This window comes from Palaemon carinicauda, chromosome 7 (genome assembly GCF_036898095.1).
Source record: "Palaemon carinicauda isolate YSFRI2023 chromosome 7, ASM3689809v2, whole genome shotgun sequence".
Lineage (NCBI taxonomy): Eukaryota > Metazoa > Arthropoda > Malacostraca > Decapoda > Palaemonidae > Palaemon > Palaemon carinicauda.
Window position 1 is genome coordinate 61,232,451 of NC_090731.1, and position 11,582 is coordinate 61,244,032.

An 11,582-nucleotide genomic window follows, 5' to 3' on the forward strand; every position below is an offset into this window, starting at 1 on the left:
TTTGGCCTTGTAGAAATAATATAAAATTTTCAATATTAAACTTACCCGATAATCATGTAGCTGTCAACTCCGTTGCCCGACAGAATTCTATGGAGGGATACGCCAGCTATCACAATACTAGAAGGGGGTGTATTTACCAGCGCCACCTGTGGCCAGGTACTCAAGTACTTCTTGTTGACACCTCCTCAATTATTCCTCTGTCGTGCTTCCGGCAAGACGTTCTGGGATACGCTTATGTTCTTGGAGTATTTTCACGACTTTGGTGAAGTATTTCTCTTTGATTTCGGCTGTCGCTTTACTGGAAACTTCTATATTAGCTTAGTTAGCTTTTGGAATTAATTTGATTAATTATGGTGACGAGAGAGTATGAACTCTCGTTCACCTTTCAATGGCCGACCCTTCCCTTAGACGGAAGTGTTGGTGTCTAAGAGAGTATAGACTCTCTTTCTTAATTTTGCTTAACAAAAGTTATAGATTTATTTTATATCTCTCCGCCTCTTATAGGCCTCTTCGATTAACTTCCTTTTATTATAAACTCATTAAAATTATTTTTTATATTTGTTTATATTCGACCTTCCTAATACTGTAGTAGGCGGTCTTTTACCGAAGTTAATAAACTTTGAGCCCGTCATTTCGGTTTTACCTGTTAACATATTATGCTATTTTAATGTTTTTGAGAGAATTTCTTTGATAGTCTCTACTGTTTTCAAAGTTGAACTAACGTTTTGTTTTGTCTCTGCAGTTGTTGACGTTCAGAACGTTCAACTTGCACTCTATCGTTACGATAGAGAAAGAATGTTCACGGTTTCACGTTGCAGTAAGAGTAACCGTGTCTAGCGTTTTGTTCATTCTTTCTTAACTTAATGGTTTTGATCCTAATAAGGGAACTTTTCAGTTTTTTCCTTTAACAATAATATGTTTTAACGATATATATGATTGGGCTCTTCTCTCAGGTTCTAAGTCAAGAGAGAGAGAGAGAGAGAGAGAGAGAGAGAGAGAGATAGAGACGGAGGGAGAAAGAGGATAAACGTTTCATTCAAGCCTGCCAGGCGTACGAGTAACGTCGTTATCGTTTTTGCTCTTCTCCCTAGTCTCTTTAGGGGAAGAAACTAAACGTTTCTAGAGTGATCTAGTGTTTAGTCTCTTTCCAGCCACTGAATTATCTTTCATTAGATTTTTCTGTTACATTGTAATTCTGTTTTCGCAATTACTAACTTTGAGAAAGGATAGAATTGCGTATTTCAGGTACAAACCACTTAAAGTTTCGAGTTCAGTGAAATAAGTGCAAACAGAAATCAAAGTGATAAGTGATTAGTGCGTGAGGGTACTTTTGTGCGCGCCAGTCGTTCTCCCAGTCCGGGACCTCTTGCAAGCTCCCAAGCCCAGGGGAGAAGCAATGTCGAAGGGCATAAGGGTTCAGCAGGCCTTGATCGGCGCACAGAAGTATCCTCGGTGGTTGTGGGCGTGTCTTACCGAGACCGTCACTCCCACCCGCAGACGATTGAGCCCTTATTTTGCTCGTCTGCAGAAGAGATTAGGGGAGAAAATAAAGGCAGAGTATCGCTGGTCTCAGGTCTCAAGACCTCTTAAACGTTAAGTCCAGACCTATGCCAGACGTACGAAGTTAAAGTTCACAACCCGAATGCAGTCATTGGGTTAGCTCTGACTCTCCTCAGTCATCAGTTGATTACACTCCGCCTAAGAGGAGTAAGGTTCTGCCTCAACAGATCTCTGCTGTTAAGGCTTTACCTCAGCAGACCTTAGTGTCTGCCGACCCCAAGTTGACTCTACTGCAGTCCATACATGATACAGTCACAACTTTTGGTCTTGATGCGTGAGTGTCGGGCTGAGAGTGTTGCGCCTCCGCCTCCGCCTACACTCCCCCCCGCCTATGATCGCTCCGCCTGATCGCAGTACCATCTGCCAGGCGTACGATGTTGTGGACTCTACTACAGTCCATGCAAGCACAGCTTTCGGACTTGATGCGTGAGTGTCGGGCTGAGAGTGTTGCTCCTCCGCCTCCGCCTACACTCCCTCCACCTACACTCGCTCCGCCTGATCGCAGTACCACCTGCCAGGCGTACGATGTTGTGGACTCTACTACAGTCCATGCAAGCATAGCTTTCGGACTTAATGCGTGAGTGTCGGGCTGAGAGTGTTACTCCTCCGCCTCCGCCTACACTCCCTCCGCCTACGCTCGCTCCGCCTGATCGCAGTACCACCTGCCAGGCGTACGATGTTGAGCCACGTGCTGAGTTTGCTGTTCCCTGTGGTGTTCAGCCTCCGCCTTCCTTAAGGCAACCTTTACAATGGGATCAGGAGGATTATACCTCTCTTCCTCCGCCTCCACTTGCTGCTCCACCAGTGATGCAACACTCGGTTGAGGTACAACAACCTCTCCCGTCCATGAGTCAGTCTCCTCAGCTCTCGCTGCAGCGAGCTCAACCCTCCACAAGGCAAGCACCACAACACCTTAGCCTTGCGCCTCAGGAGCCTCAGCTTGCGAGACATTTACCTTGTTCTGCGCAGCCTCTTCCTCATCGCGCTCCGCTCACACCACAGGAACTGGAACTTGCTACTCCGCTTCCGCCAACCGCTCAGCAAGCGCAACCCTTGTGTTCAACCACTCATGCTAGGAGTCAGCCTCCTCCACCCATGCGCCTTCCTTCTGCTTGTCTTTTATTCAGCCTTTGCAGACTGAGCCTCAGGTGTTCCCTCAACGGAGTCTTGAAGAGGAAACCACAACTATTGTTGTTCCAGCTCGTTCTGACTCTGCTGTTCAGCATACCTTACCTCCATTTTCATACCATGGTTTAAACCCCATGCAAGCATGCATAAAGCACTCTAGCACTGGTCATGGAATTTCTGAGAAATGTTAAACGCCATGCACACGCTCTGCTTTCCTTACAGCAGGCTCTGCTTACTACATGCTCAGCATACAGCATGCTCTGCATTCAGCATGCTCTGCATACAACATGCTCTGCATACAGCATGCTCTGCATTCAGCATGCTCTGCATACAACATGCTCTACATACAGCATGCTCTGCATACAGCATACTCTGCATGCATCATGCTCTGCATACCTTACCGCATGCTTCTCAACACATCTTGGGTTGTTGCCAACTCACTAGACTGTCAAGCAGTTTCATAACGTTGCCTTCTAGTCTGCTGCTTTTGCACCAGTGAACCCTCACTCAGAGAACTTAGCTTTTCTAGGATAAGGTCCCTGTAGATGAGAAAGTTCTTTTCTCCCTCCTTCTGATATTCCCTTGAGGACTCTGTCATTTGGAGGGAGCCTTTAGCTGCATAACCTCTTATGGACTTTTATTTAAGCATAACATGCTTACAGGGAAGGTGATGGTTCCACTTCAGTCGCTAATCCCGTCTGTTACCACACCTGCTCCCATAGACCTTGAGCTGTGTTGCATGACATGCAGTCCAAGCTTAGTCCTTTTTAGAGGATTTTTTGTTTACGGAGTCAATGTGTCACGGGGAAGACGTTCAACAACCAACAGAAGTGACTTGTTGTGACGCAGTGCGGCAACCTCAGCAACCCGTTAAGGAGTTGTCTGTACGACCCAGACAGTCTAGACAGATTCGGGTTGTCACTGTACTTCCTCTCTTGCCCATGATTGACAGTTTACAGACTGTGCAGCAGTATCATGATCTTGTGTCCGGCTCCGTCAGACGACTGGCTTTTAAGAGCTCCCACAAGTCGTCGCTGTCTGGAGATTTTCAAATGGACTATGGATCTGACCAAGGAACTGGGCCTCCTGGTCAATTTTGAGGAGTCTCAGCTCGTTCCATCCCAGACCATTGTCTCCTTGGGTATGGATCTTCAGAGTCGAGCTTTTCGGACTTGTCCGTCGGCCCCAAGGATCTTCCAAGCCCTAGAATGCATCCAGAGCATGCTGAGAAGGAACCGATGCTTAGTCAGGCAGTGGATGAGTCTAACAGGGACACTTTCATCGCTGGCCCTGTTCATCGAGTTAGGGAGACTCCACCTCCGCCCCCTTCAGTATCATCTAGCTGCTCACTGGATAAAGGACATGACGCTAGAGACGGTCTCAGTTCCTGTTTCCGAAGAGATGAGGTCTACTCTAACGTGGTGGAAGAACAGCATTCTTCTCAAGGAAGGTCTACCATTGGCTGTTCAGACCCCCGACCACCGTCTCTTCTCGGACGCATCGGACACGGGCTGGGATGCGACACTGGACGGACAGGAATGCTCGGGAACATGGAATCAGGAGCAAAGGACACTTCACATCTATTGCAAGGAGTTGTTGGCAGTTCATCTGGCCTTGATAAACTTCAAGTCCCTCCAGCTAAACAAGGTGGTGGAGGTGAACTCCGACAACACCACAGCCTTGGCTTACATCTCCAAGCAGGGAGGGACTCATTCGAGGAAGTTGTTCGAGATCGCAAGGGACCTCCTCATTTGGTCAAAAGATCGAAAGCTCACGCTGGTAACGAGGCTCATTCAGGGCGATATGAATGTCATGGCAGATCGCCTCGGCCGGAAGGGTCAGGTCTTCCCCACAGAGTGGACCCTTCACAAGAATGTTTGCAGCAGACTTTGGGCCCTGTGGGGTCAGCCAACCATAGATCTATTCGCTACCTCGATGACCAAGAGGCTCCTCTTGTATTGTTCTCCGATTCCAGACCCAGCAGCAGTTCGCGTGGATGCCTTTCTGCTGGATTGGTCCCATCTCGACCTGTATGCATTCCCGCCGTTCAAGATTGTCAACAGGGTACTTCAGAAGTTCGCCTCTCACAAAGGGACACGGCTGACGTTGGTTGCTCCCCTCTGGCCCGCGAGAGAATGTTTCACCGAGGTACTACAATGGCTGGTCGACGTTCCCAGGACTCTTCCTCTAAGAGTGGACCTTCTGCGTCAACCTCCACGCTCTTCGTCTGACTGCCTTCAGACTATCGAAAGACTCTCAAGAGCTAGAGGCTTTTCGAAGGAGGCAGCCAGAGCGATTGCCAGAGCAAGGACGACATCCACTCTCAGAGTCTATCAGTCTAAATGGGAAGTCTTCCGAAGCTGGTGCAAGGCCAATGCAGTTTCCTCAACCAGTACCACTGTAACCCAGATTGCTGACTTCCTGTTACATCTAAGGAACGTAAGATCCCTATCAGCTCCTACGATCAAGGGTTACAGAAGTATGTTGGCAGCGGTTTTCCGCCACAGAGGCTTGGATCTTTCCTCCAACAAAGATCTACAGGACCTCCTTAGGTCTTTTGAGACCTCAAAGGAACGTCGGTTGTCCACTCCAGGCTGGAATCTAGACGTGGTCCTAAGGTTCCTAATGTCATCAGGATTTGAACCGCTCCAATCAGCCTCTTTTAAGGACCTCACATTAAAAACTCTTTTCCTCGTGTGCTTAGCAACAGGTAAAAGAGTAAGTGAGATCCACGCCTTCAGCAGGAACATAGGTTTCACATCTGAAACGGCTACATGTTCCTTGCAGCTCGGTTTTTTGGCTAAAAACGAGCTTCCTTCCCGTCCTTGGCCTAAGTCGTTCGAGATCCCAAGCCTGTCCAACATGGTGGGGAACGAACTGGAGAGAGTACTTTGCCCAGTTAGAGCTCTTAAGTACTATCTAAGAAGGTCAAAACCATTACGAGGACAATCAGAAGCCTTATGGTGTGCTATCAAGAAGCCTTCTCTACCAATGTCTAAGAACTCAGTTTCTTACTACATCAGGCTTCTGATTAGAGAAGCAAATTCTCATCTGAAGGAAGAAGACCTTGCTTTGCTGAAGGTAAGGACACATGAAGTGAGAGCTGTGGCTACTTCAGTGGCCTTCAAACAGAACCGTTCTCTGCAGAGTGTTATGGATGCAACCTATTGGAGAAGCAAGTCAGTGTTCGCATCATTCTATCTCAAAGATGTCCAGTCTCTTTACAAGTACTGCTACACCCTGGGACCATTCGTTGCAACGAATGCAGTAGTAGGCGAGGGCTCAGCCACTACATTCCCATAATCCCATAACTTTTTAACCTTTCTCTTGAATACTTTTTATGGGTTGTACGGTCGGCTAAGAAGCCTTCCACATCCTTGTTGATTTGGCGGGTGGTCAATTCTTTCTTGAGAAGCGCCGAGGTTAAAGGTTGTGATGAGGTCCTTTAGTATGGGTTGCAGCCCTGTATACTTTAGCACCTTGGGTTGATTCAGCCTCCAAGAGGAACGCTGCGCTCAGTAAGGAAGACGAACTTAAAAAAGAGGCAGAGTAACGGTTCAATTCGACTTCCTTACCAGGTACTTATTATTTCATTGTTATTTGAGATAACTGTTATATGAAATTTGGGATACTTGGCTATCCTTTAATCTTGTACACTGGTTTTCACCCACCCCCCTGGGTGTGAATCAGCTACATGATTATCGGGTAAGTTTAATATTGAAAAATGTTATTTTCATTAGTAAAATAAATTTTTGAATATACTTACCCGATAATCATGATTTAATTGACCCTCCCTTCCTCCCCATAGAGAACCAGTGGGACAGAGGAATAATTGAGGAGGTGTCAACAAGAAGTACTTGAGTACCTGGCCACAGGTGGCGCTGGTAAATACACCCCCTTCTAGTATTGTGATAGCTGGCGTATCCCTCCATAGAATTCTGTCGGGCAACGGAGTTGACAGCTACATGATTATCGGGTAAGTATATTCAAAAATTTATTTTACTGATGAAAATAACATTTTTGTGGTGGAAAAAGTTGCCGCTAACCTTACAGAAAAGGAGAGAATTCCATTAGAAAACCAAGGACATGGAAATTGGAAGAAATCAGTCATAAATTTTGGCATTACAATAATGGGAAATTCCTCAATACTTGAAATATTATTTTTCAAATATTACTTTACAGTTGTCCCTATACAGATACAAACCTTCATCCTTTAATAGGAGTATGATATCAGCACAGCTAGAAACTTGTCTGTTAAAAGTTAATAGGGGTGGAAGCTGAAGTTCCGACCACCTGCCACCTCACTGAGAAGCCACTTTGACTTCAGCTGCCGAGAAGTACAGACTTACTTTCGGTTGACAAACTTGGCCTCTTAATAATTTTTCTTTCTTTACAATTTGATCGTGTGTATACGTCTCAAACTATCTACCTAACTGCACCAAGACTCCTCACTGCTGGGAGGAAGGACGCTGGCGACTGGTACAATACATGAACGTACACTTCCGGAGTGTAAAGTGATGTCAGGCAGGGCAGCCGGTCAGACTACGGTGTACCCCAAAGCCAAAGCAAGCCCTTCAAAGGAAGGCAACCGTTTTACCCCGTACAAAAATGGAAATAAAAGCTTGTTAATAGAAGTACAGTAGTACCTGTTATAAAAAACGACGTGTTGGCTAGTAGTCTTGCCCTGGAATTCCCTAGACAATGATGCAAGACTTTCATGAGCAAGCCTAATGTTAACCCCCATTCTTATGTCCTGCTTGCAAGGGGTATGACTGTCAGCCTTCCTCTTGCGAGGATTGTAGGGAGTGGTCGGCCTCCCAGTGGCAGGAGTTCAGCAAGAAGGGGAATTAGAAAAACAAGCTAGATTCCTCCCATTCCAGTCGACAAAATACTTTTTAAAATTTAGGATGAATGACTTGCTACAATTTAACCTCATTGTTCAACTACAAGTCCCAATTCTGGGTGTTATGGCCAAAATTCCATAAATCTACATCCACTTGAAATTTAATTTAAAAGGGAATAAAGAATTATAATTTATGATTATCAATAAGTATTCATGAGATTACACAGCCTTAAGTACACTACGAATATCTTGAGACATTTAAATGCGATGCCCAAATAAAATATTCTATGGAAGGTAGGTGAAAATAACATAATTATTGGTTAACTTCAAATATAAGAATTAAGTATTATTATTGCTGTCACTTCAAGGTGACTTAGGCAGGCTGTTCTTTGAGAGAAGATGAAAAATCATCTTGTAATCGCATCCCATTAGTATTTAATATTTAGAAATCGAAGGGTAATACCTTCTAGAGCCAAGTCTCTTGGTAGTACAAGTTGGAGAACTTCAAATTACTTGAAATTATGATTACCGTTTTTGGTGCTGTACTTTAAAATCTACTGTTCGCCAACCCTTCTTACAACACGTAGAAAGGTCACTACACCAGCTGTAAGCACTACATGATGGCCTCTGCAATGTTCTTTTGGCACCTAGGCTATAGATGCAACTACTTTTATCCCTTCAACATACCTCCTTTCCCACTTAGTTTCTTACATTTCGTTGTCTGACTCCTAAACTTTTACTACATAGTGCACCTTTTGGGGTATTACCCTTCTACATGGGTTCTGAATGGCCTCGCAGAGTCAATTGCTGGGTCTCGTGGCTCAAATTCATAAATCTGAATCCTTTCAGCCAGTATATATTCCCTCTCTCTACCACTTCCTAATTAAACCTCTCACTGTATTCTTAGCTAGAAACTTTTCCAGTTTCTACCCACATCAAAATCTCCCGTACAGTAGGTTTCCATTCAGGGTCTATGTTTCAAAAGCATTGGGTAGTAAATGCCTCTTATTATTATTATTATTATTATTATTATTACTTGCTAAGCTACAACCCTAGTTGGAAAAGCAGGATGCTATAAGCCCAGGGGCCCCAACAGGGAAAATAGCCCAGTGAGGAAAGGAAAGGAAGGAAAATAAAATATTCTAAGAACAGCAACATTGAATTAATATTTCCTATAGAAACTATCAAAACTTTAACAAAACAAGAGGAAGAGAAATAAGATACAAGAGTGAGCCCGAGTGTACCCTCAAGCAAGAGAACTCTAACCCAAGACAGTGGAAGACCATGGTACAGAGGCTATGGCACTACCCAAGACAAGAGAACAATGGTTTGATTTTGGAGTGTCCTTCTCCTAGAAGAGCTGCTTACCATAGCTAAAGAGTCTCTTCTACCCTTACCAAGAGGAAAGTGGCCACTGAACAATTATAGTGCAGTAGTAAACCTCTTGGGTGAAGAAGAATTGTTTGGTAATCTTATATCAATCATAAGTCTTTGCTCTTATTACTAATAGGAGTCTAGCTACAGCGACTTTCTTTCTGCTCTCATGATTCTTTTTTCAGTCCTTTCTACAAGTCAAACTAACGTAATTCAAGCAAGTTTCTTAAATAAGAATAGATGTGTTTTCAGAGTGAGTTGTTCTCAAATTGGAATTTCTAGATGTCCACCATGATTAACTTTAAAAATCAGCTTACAAAACCCACCCCGTATAGCTACTCTCCATTGTTTTCCAGTCAGCTGATCTTGCTAATCTCTGCAAACTATCCTACATATTACCGCTAGACTGTTATTGGGTCCTTTGACCTGCCAGATAGTGCTGCATTGGATTCCTCTCTAGTTATCGCTCATTTTTACTTCCCCTACACATACACTGAATAATCAGGCGTATTCTTCACACATTCTCCTCTCCTCATACGTCTGACAACACTAAAATAGCCAAAAAATTCTTCCCTTAAGGAGTTAATTACTGTACTGTAATTGTCCAGTGGCTTCTCTCCACTTGGAAAAGATAGGAAAGACTCTAGCTATAGTAAGCAGCAATTCTAGAAGGACACTCTAAAATCAAACCGTTGTTCTCTAGTCTTAGGTAGTGCCATAGCCTTTGTACTATGGTCTTCCACAGTCTTGAGTTAGAGTTCTTTTGCCTGAGAGTACACTCAGGCACACTATTCTATGTTCCCTTATTTCCTTTGCTCACTGGGTTATTTTTTCCTGTTATTATTATTATTATTATTATTATTACTACTACTAGCTAAGCTACAACCCTAGGTGGAAAAGCAAGATGCTATAAGCTCAAGGGCTCCAACAGGGAATAATAGCCCAGTGGGGTAAGGAAATAAGGAAATAGATAAACGATATAAGAAGTAACGGAAATCAAAATAAAATATTTTAGAAACCTTAACAATATTAAAACATATTTGATTTTTAAGCTATAAAAGGACTTATGCAAGCCTGTTCAACATAAAAACATTTGCTGCAAGTTTGAACTTTTGAAGTTCTACTGATTCTACTACCCGATTAGGAAGATCATTCCACAACTTGGTAACAGCTGGAATAGAACTTCTAGAGTACTGTGTAGTATTCAGCCTCATGATGGAGAAGGCCTGACTATTAGGGTGGAATTGTCCAGGAAGATCTGAATGTAAAGGATGGTCAGAATTATGAAAATCTTATGCAACAGGCTTAGTGAACTAATTGAACAATGGTACCAGAAATTAATATCTAGATCAGGAATAAGAAATTTAATAGACCGTAAGTTCTTATCCAACAAATTAAGATGAGAATCAGCAGCTGAAGACCACACAGGAGAACAATACTCGAAACAAGGCAGAATGAAAGAATTAAAACACTTCTTCAGAATAGATTGATCACCCAAAATCTTGAAATACTTTTTCAATAAGCCAATTTTTTTGTGTAATTGAAGAAGACACAGACCTAACGTGTTTCTCAAAAGTAAACTTGCTGTCGAGAATCACACCTAAAATTTTAAAAGTCATATAAAGTTAAAGAAACATTCTCAATACTGAGATCCAGATGTTGAGGAGCCGCGGTCCTTGACCTACTTACAGTCATAGTTTGAGTTTTGTTAGGATTCAACTTCATACCCCATAATTTGCACCATGCACTCATTTTAGCTAGATCTCTATTAAGGATTCAGCAACCCCAGATCTACACGCAGGAGATGGAATTGATGCAAAGAGAGTAACATCATCTGCATATGCAACAAGCTTGTTTTCTATACCAAACCACATGAAATGTGTATACAGTATTGTATAAAAAGTAATGAGCCAAGAACACTACCCTGAGGAACACCAGATATCACATTCCTATATTCACTATGTTGGAGCCATTAGGCTTATCGCATCCTGCTTTTCCAATTAGGGTTGTGGTTAGTAATAATGATAATTTCTGCACTTATACCCACATACCAAAATACTATTAAAAGAAGTAATTCAATACATATTTGTATTTTTATTTAAACTTCTTAAATTCTGTATTTCTAAGAACTGTCCACTATTATTCTCTCTTTAGAGTAAATAAACATAAAGATTGGGAATCTGTGTTTTATATAAACTGGATTTATCTACTTGGCTATGCATAAGTATAAGAGGAAGCTGTCAAAATCTATTGTTTACAATAAGAGGAGAATGATGAGGACAACTTTTAAAATGAAACGACTAAAATTTAAGCGAAGCTAAATATTTAGAAGGATTTCAAAATTCAAGAAATGGGAAAATACAGGCATGCAGTATACAAGAAACTTGAGAAAATATTGAGGTTTAGATGGAAGATCAGAAAAGACAAATAATCATTTCAGATAGGCTAGATCTCAAGAAATTCTGAAACTTATAAAAATAATCAGTTTCTCTTATGTTTACTATATTAAATTGCAATGTAATGTTTTGTTTCATTTTACATCTTCAAACCCGTACGTTAAGTTCAAATTATTATTATTATTATTATTATTATTATTATTATTATTATTATTATTATTATTATTATTATTATTATTTTTATTATGAATAGCTAAGCTACAACCCTATTTGGAGTAGCA